Source organism: Somniosus microcephalus, chromosome 4 (genome assembly GCF_052327205.1).
Source record: "Somniosus microcephalus isolate GS21.2 chromosome 4, FLI_Smic_1.0, whole genome shotgun sequence".
Lineage (NCBI taxonomy): Eukaryota > Metazoa > Chordata > Chondrichthyes > Squaliformes > Somniosidae > Somniosus > Somniosus microcephalus.
This window is the reverse complement of record NC_140990.1, coordinates 1,585,966-1,593,465: the sequence shown is the minus strand read 5'-3', so window position 1 is coordinate 1,593,465 and position 7,500 is coordinate 1,585,966. Positions and strand designations below refer to the sequence as shown.

Here is a 7,500-nt window from a genome sequence, read left to right as displayed (position 1 = left end):
AACTGCTACTCCCGAGGTCGGCTTTCAATTCCGCGATGGAGTGGAAGCATTTTTAAGATGTCAAACTGTATTTATATTTCCTGGTGTAGCTTTATGTTAAAAAGCTACAGCGATAAACAGAAGAGTGAAACAATGCAAGAGGAGATTGTCTCTTTGAGAATTTTCTTGAGCGGAGACTGTTCAGGGACTGAGAGCTGTTTTGCTTCAGAGCGATGGATGACTGCGATTTTATCTGAGCAACATTTAAAGTCTTATAGACCTAGTAGTCGTGGCCGAGTTGTTAAGGCGATGGGCTAGAAATCCGTTGGGAGTTTCCTTGCTATAGATTCGAATACTGCCGACTACGGTTCCAGCACTACTCATTTTTTAATGTAACCAAATTCCTGGGGAACTAATCCTGAGTTGGGCGGAATTAAATCCAACACCTCGAAGTTTTTCACTTTTTCATTGTGCAAGTATGCACGAAATATACGGTCGCTAATAGAACAATAATCAGACAAATCAGGGTATAAACTAATTTGGCAGCGGTCCATACCTTCCTGATATATATACCCTCGCATTTCTGGTATCATCCTTGTAAATCCTCTGTGTTTCTGTCTGTGTCTGTGTGTCTCTGTGTGTGTCTCTGTGTGTGTCTCTGTGTCGGTCTGTGTGTCTCGCCATGTGTGTGTGTCTACCTGTGTGTCTCTCTGTGTTGGTCTGTGTGTGTCTCTCTGTGTCGGTCTGTGTTTCTCTCTGTGTCTGTGTGTCTGCCTCTCTGTGTTGGTCTGTGTGTCTGTGTGTTTATGTGTGTGTCGGTCTGTGTGCCTCTCTGTGTCGGTCTGTGTGTCTCTCTGTGTCTGTTTGTTTATGTGTGTGTCGGTCTGTGTGTGTCTCTCTGCTCTGCTCAACTCTGTGGCAGGTTGGTGCTTCAAGGCCCGATTTTCTCAGAGCCAGCGCGCAAATAATGCCAGCACCAGGATGGCCGAGTGGTTAAGGCATTGGACTTAAAATCCATATGGGTTTATATCCACGTGGTTTCAAGCCCCACTGCTGGTAACTCTTTAATTTAAGATCCATTTTCTTTCATCCTGCGCAGTGACACTCATTTGTCATCAGTTGATTCTCCAACAAACTATAAGATGTTTATAGATATGGAAAGAAAGATCTCATATGTAATTCTTCAAGTCCTATTTTGGCATCTGCTGAATCTGCATTTTTCCCTCACTCTCTCTGTCACTATCAACTAACAAAGAGAAGGGATCGTGAAATGTTTTTACATCTTTCAGTCCCCACCTCTCTCTGTCTCACTATCTGTGTCCCTCTCATTCTCTCACTCTCTTTTTCTCTCTCTCTCTGTTTCCCTCTGTCTCTCTCTCTGTCTGTCTCTCTGTCTGTCTCTCTCTTTGTCTATCTCTCACTGTATGGCTATCTGTCTGTTTCTTTCTGTCTCTCTCTCTCTGTATGGCTCTCTGTCTTTCTCTGTCTGTTTCTCTCCGTCTGTCTGTCTCTGTCTGTCTGTGTGTCTGTCTGTGTGTCTGTCTCTCTCTTTGTCTGTCTCTCTCTCTATCTCTCTCTGTATGGCTCTCTGTCGTTTTCTCTCTCTGCCTCTGTCTGTTTCTCTCTGTGTGTCTCTCTCTGTCTTTCTCTGACTGTCTCTCTGTCTGTCTCTGTCTCTCATTGTCCCTGTCTTTCTCATTTGTCAAGTTCTGTTCACAGCTCGATTCTAGCAGCAGCCAGTATATCAGTTCCTCATTAGTATAGTGGTGAGTACCCCGCCTGTCACAGTGGAGACCGGGATTCAATTTCCCGATGGGGAGGGCGATTTCAACATCACAAATTTTAAACCTTTGGGCAACTCCTTAAAAACCTTCTTGGAAAAGTAAAACAGAAAAAAAGCCGACCAAAATAATTTTAAAAGATTTACTGTCACATGAAGAACTGTATAACAACTTCCTGCACCAGTTCCTCGTTAGTATAGAGCTCTCTCTCTCTCTGTTTCCCTCTCCCTTTTGTGTGGGGCGCGGAGGAGGGAGAGAGTGACAGAGAGAAAGAGATTAACAGGGTTAAGGACAAAAAGCGGGGGGTGGGACTGAGCACCACTGCTCTTTCACAGAGACAGCACAGGCACGGCGGGCCGAATGGCCTCCTTCTGTGCTGTAAGTGTCTATGAATCCATGACACTCAGAAAAGCTTATTAAATATGTGACTTACACATAAACATAGAGAGCAGGCACACATGTCTGTCTGTGTGTGTGTTCGAGTCTTTGTCTCAATCACTGTATAACTACTTCCTCTACCAGGTCCTTGATAGTAAAGTGGTGAGGATTCAATTCCCCGACAGGTTTTCTCTCTCTCTCTCCCTCTGTCTCACTCACTGTTTCCAGCTCTCTGTCTCTCTCTCTGTCTCACTCACTGTCTCCCGCTCTCTGTCTCTCTCTCTGCCTCTCTCCGTGTCTCTCTCTCTCTCTGTTTCTCTCTCCTTGCTCACTCCTCCCCCTGGGGCTGGTGAATGAGCCCAGGTCTGGCCACAGCGCCATTCTTGCTCTGAGCTTCTGCAGTGAACGCCCAGCAGTGACTTTGTTCAGTTTAGTGGAGTATCCCCGCCTGTTGCACGGGTGAGCGGGGTTCTGCGATGGGGCGAATCGCGTCTTTAAGATGTGAAATTGCAATTAAATTGGTTCGTGTTAAAAAGCGAGGGAGGAACATGGAAGAGTAAAAAACATGTGAGAGGAGATTGTCTCTTTGACGATTGTTCTTAAGCGGAGACTGTTCCGGGATTGACTGCTGTTTTGCTCCAGAGCGATGGATGATTGCGATTTTATCGGAGCAACATTTAACTGTTCACATATCCAGCAGTCGTGGCCCAGTGGTGAAGGCGATGGACCAGAAATCCATTGGGGTTTCCCCGCGTAGATTCCAATCCTGCCGACTGCGGTTTCTGCATATTTCATTTCAAAATGTAACCAAATCCTGGACAACCAATCCTCAGTTCGGAGAAATTAAATCCAAAACCTCGAGATTTTACACAATTGCATTGATCTGCGAGTATTCACCAAACATACGGTCGAAAATTGAACAAAGAGCATGCAAATTAGGGACAGTGTTTCTCTTTCTCGATGCCTAAGTCACTCTATGTGTGTGTCTGTCTGTGTACATGTGTGGTCTTTCTGTTTCTGTCTGTGTGTGTCTACCGGTCACTTGGGTAACAAGCGGGCATACTTTCCTCAGCCTTCACCTCCTTCCTAAAGTGTGGTTCCCCAGAATTGGACACAACACTCCAGTTGGGGCTGAACGAGTGTGTTATTTAGGTTTAGCATAACTTCCTGGTTTGTGTACTCTGTACCTCTATTTATAAAGCCCAGAATCCCATCTGCTTCATTAACTGCTTTGTTAACCTGTCCTGCCACCGAGGAAATCTCTGCTCTGCTCAACTCTGTGACAGGGTGGGGCTTGAAGCCCCGATTCTCACAGAGACAATACACGCACCAGAGTGGCTGAGTGGTTACGATGTTGGATTTATAGATCCAATGGATTTATACCCACATTGGTTCAAACCCCAGTCTAGGTAATTCTTTAATTTAAGACCCATTTCCTTTCATTCTGCTCAATGACACTCGTTTGTCATCTGCTGAACCTGCATCAAGCAAACAACGAGATTTTTATAGATACGGAAAGAAAGATTTCATATTGATATTTAATTCTTAAAGTGCTATTTTGGCATCTGCTGAATCTGCATTTTCGCTCACTCTCAACTAACAAAGAGAAGTAATCGTAAAATGTTTTTATATTTTTCAGTCTCCACCTCTGTCTCACTGTCTGTCTCTCTGTCTCCCTCTCATTCTCTCACTCTCTTTCTGTCTCTCTCTGTTACACATTTGTCATACGCCTCCTTTTTTGTCTCTCTCTCCCTCTCTCTGTCTCTCTCTCTCTCTGTCCTTCCCTTGTTGCTCACTCCTTCCTCTGGGGCTGGTAAATGAGACCAGGTCTGTTCACAGCGCCATTCTTGCTCTGCGATTCTGCACAGTAACGCCATCCATCAGTTCCTCGTCAGATATCGTGAACTATTCCCAACTGCTACTCCCGAGGTCGGCTTTCAATTCCACGATGGAGTGGAAGCATTTTTAAGATGTCAAACTGTATTTATATTTCCTGGTGTAGCTTTATGTTAAAAAGCTACAGTGATAAACAGGAGAGTAAATAAATGCGAGAGGAGATTGTCTCTTGAAATTTCATGACACGAGACTGTTCAGGGACTGAGTGCTGTTTTGCTCCAGAGTGATGGATGATTGCGATTTTATCTGAGCAACATTTAAAGTTTCACAAACCCAGTAGTCGTGGCGGAGTGGTTAAGGCAATGGACTAATAAATCCATTGGGGTCTCCCCGCGCAGGTTCGAATCCTGCCGACTACGGTTCCAGCATTTTTCATCTCTTAATATGACCAAATCGCTGGGGAACTAATCCTGAGGTGGGCGGAATTAAATCCAACACCTCGAAGTTTTTCACTTTTCCATTGTGCAAGTATGCACGAAATATACGGTCGGAAATAGAACAATAATCAGACAAATCAGGGTTTAATCTAATTTGGCAGGGGTCCATCCTTTCCTGATATGTATACCCTCGCATTTCTGGTATCCTCCTTGTAAATCTTCTCTGTACGATGTCTGTGTCTGTGTGTCTCTCTGTGTCTGTCTGTGTCGGTCTGTTTGTCTCGCTGTGTGTGTGTGTCTGCCTGTGTGTCTCTCTGTGTCGGTCTTTGTGTGTCTGTCTGTCTCTCTGTGTAGGTCTGTGTGTCTGTCTGTGTGTAGGTCTGTGTGTCTCTCTGTGTCTGTGTGTCCCTCCGTGTAGGTCTGTGTGTCTCTCTGTGTCTGTGTGTCTCTCTGTGTCGGTCTGTGTGCCTCTCTGTGTTGGTCTGTGTGTCCCTCTGCTCAACTCTGTGGCAAGGTGGGGCTTGAAGGCCCGATTCTCACAGAGACAGTCCGCAAACCAAACCAGCACCAGGATGGCCGAGTGGTTAAGGCGTTGGACTTAAAATCCAATGGGTTTATACCCGCGTGGGTTCGAACCCCACTCCTGGTAACTCTTTAATTTAAGATCCATTTCCTTTCACCCTGCTCAGTGACACTCGTTTATCATCAACTGATTCTCTGACAAACAATGAGATGTTTATAGATATGGAAAGAAAGATCTCATATGTAATTCTTAAAGTGCTATTTTGGCATCTGCTGAATCTGCATTATTCTCTCACTCTCTCTGTCACTCTCAACTAACAAAGAGAAGGAATGTTTTACATCTTTCAGTCTCCACCTCTCTCTGTCTCACCAGCTGTGTCCCTCTCATTCTCTCACTCTCTCTGTCTCTTTCAGTCTCTCTGTTGCACATTTGTCATACACCTCATTTTTTGTCTCTCTACTTGTCTGCTTCTCTGTTTGTCTCACTCTGTCTCTGTCTTTCTCTCTCTCTCTCTCATTCTCTCTCTTTGTCTCTCTCTTTGTTCCTGTCTCTCTCTCTGTCTGTCTCTGTCTCTCTCTCTCTGTCGCTCTGTCGCTCACTGCCTTTCTCATTTGTCCAGCTCTATTAACAGCTCGATCCTTGCTCTGAGAGACTGTGCACGTGTCAGTTCCTCGTTAGTATAGTGCTAAGTCTATCACCGGGTTCAATTCCCCGATGGAGAGGACAAATTTTTAACCTTTGGGCAACCACTTAAAATCCTGCTTGGAAAAGTAGAACAGAAAAAAATCAGCTAAAATAATTTTGAAAGATTTACTGGCGTACAAAAAACTGTATAGCAACTTCCTGCTCCAGTTCCTCGTTAGTATAGAGCTCTCTCTCCCTGTTTCCCTCTCCCTTTTGTGTGGGGTGCTGAGGAGGGAGAGAGTGACAGAGAGAAAGAGATTAACAGGGTTACGGACTGTCTGTCTCTCTCTCTCTCTGTCTCTCGCTGTTTGTTTCCCTCTCCTTGCTCACTCCTCCCTCTGGGTCTGGTGATTGAGCCCAGGTCTGTTCACAGCGCCATTCTTGCTCTGCGCTTCTGCAGTGAACGCCCAGCAGTGACTTTGGTCAGTTTAGTGGAGTATCCCCACCTGGTGAGCGGGGTTCTGCGATGGGGCGAAATGCGTCTTTAAGATGTGAAATAGTAATTAAATTGGTTCGTGTTAAAAAGCGAGGGAGGAACATGGAAGAGTGAAACAATGCGAGGGGAGATCGTCTCTTTGAGAATGTTCTTGAGCGGAGACTGTTCAGGGACTGAGTGCTGTTTTGCTCCAGAGCGAGGGATGATTGCGATTTTATCTGAGCAACATTTAAAGCTTCGCAGATCCAGTAGTCGTGGCCGAGTGGTTAAGGCGATAGACTAGAAATCCATTGCGGTTTCCCCGCGCTGGTTCGAATCCTGTCAACTATGGTTCCAGCATATTTCATTTCAAAATTCAAAATGTAACCAAATCAATGGACAGCTAATCCTGAATTAGCTGGAATTAAATCCCTCAATTTTCGACACCTTGAGATTTTTCTCGTTTTCATTAATCTGCAAGTGTTCACGAAATTTACGGTCAGAAATAGAACAAAAATCAGACAAATTAGCGACCGTGTTTCTCTCTGCCTGTCTCTCTCTCTCGATGTCTAAGTCACTCTATGTGTGTGTCTGTGTTGATGTGTGTGTCTGTCTGTGTACATGTGTGGCTTTCTGTTTCTGTCTGTGTGTGTCTGCCAGTCACTCGGGTAACAAGCGGGGATACTTTCCTCAGCCTTCACCTCCTCCCTAAAGTGTGGTTCCCCAGAATTGGAGAAAATACTCCAGCTGCGGCCGAACTAGTGGTTTATTTAGGTTTGGCATAACTTCCTGGCTTGTGTACTCTGTGCCTCCATTTATAATGCCCAGGATCCCATCTGCTTCATTAACTGCTTTGTTAACCTGTCCTGCCACCGAGGAAATCTCTGCTCTGCGCAACTCTGTGGCCGGGTGGGGCTTGAAGCCCCGATTATCACAGAGACAATCCATACACACTGACAGCACCAGAGTGGCTGCGTGGTTAAGGTGTTAAACTTATATGATCCCATGGGTTTATACCCACGTTGGTTCAAACCCCACTCTAGGTAACTCTTCAATTTACAGCCCATTTCCTTTCATCCTGTTCAGTGACACTCGTTTGTCATCTGCGGAATCTCCATCAAACAAACAATGGCATTTTTATAGAAACGGAAAGAAAGATTTCATATTTATATGGCATTCTTAGAGTGCTATTTTGGCATCTGCTGAATCTGCATTTTTGCTCACTCTCAACTAACAAAGAGAAGTAATCATAAAAAGTTTTAATATTTTTCAGTCTCCACCTCTGTCTCACTATCTGTCCCTCTGTCTCCCTCTCATTCTCTCACTCTCTTTCTGTCTCTCTCTTTTACATATTTTTCATACGCCTACTTTTCTCTCTCTCTCTCTCTCTCTCTCTCTCTCTCTCTCTCTCTCTCTCTCTCTCTCTGTCCTTCCCTTGTTGCTCACTCCTCCCTCTGGGTCTGGTAA

General features: G+C 45.0%; 2 non-coding genes across 2 annotated transcripts; both read left to right on the top strand.

Annotated features, from left to right (window-relative positions):
* Nucleotides 1–954: 954 nt before the first annotated feature.
* trnal-uaa (transfer RNA leucine (anticodon UAA)) lies at nucleotides 955–1,038 on the top strand. Its single transcript has one exon. It is a non-coding gene; the product is annotated as a tRNA-Leu (tRNA).
* A 3,939-nt stretch (nucleotides 1,039–4,977) lies between these two features.
* On the top strand, nucleotides 4,978–5,060 carry trnal-uaa (transfer RNA leucine (anticodon UAA)). Its single transcript has one exon. It is a non-coding gene; the product is annotated as a tRNA-Leu (tRNA).
* The last annotated feature ends 2,440 nt before the right edge of the window (nucleotides 5,061–7,500 follow it).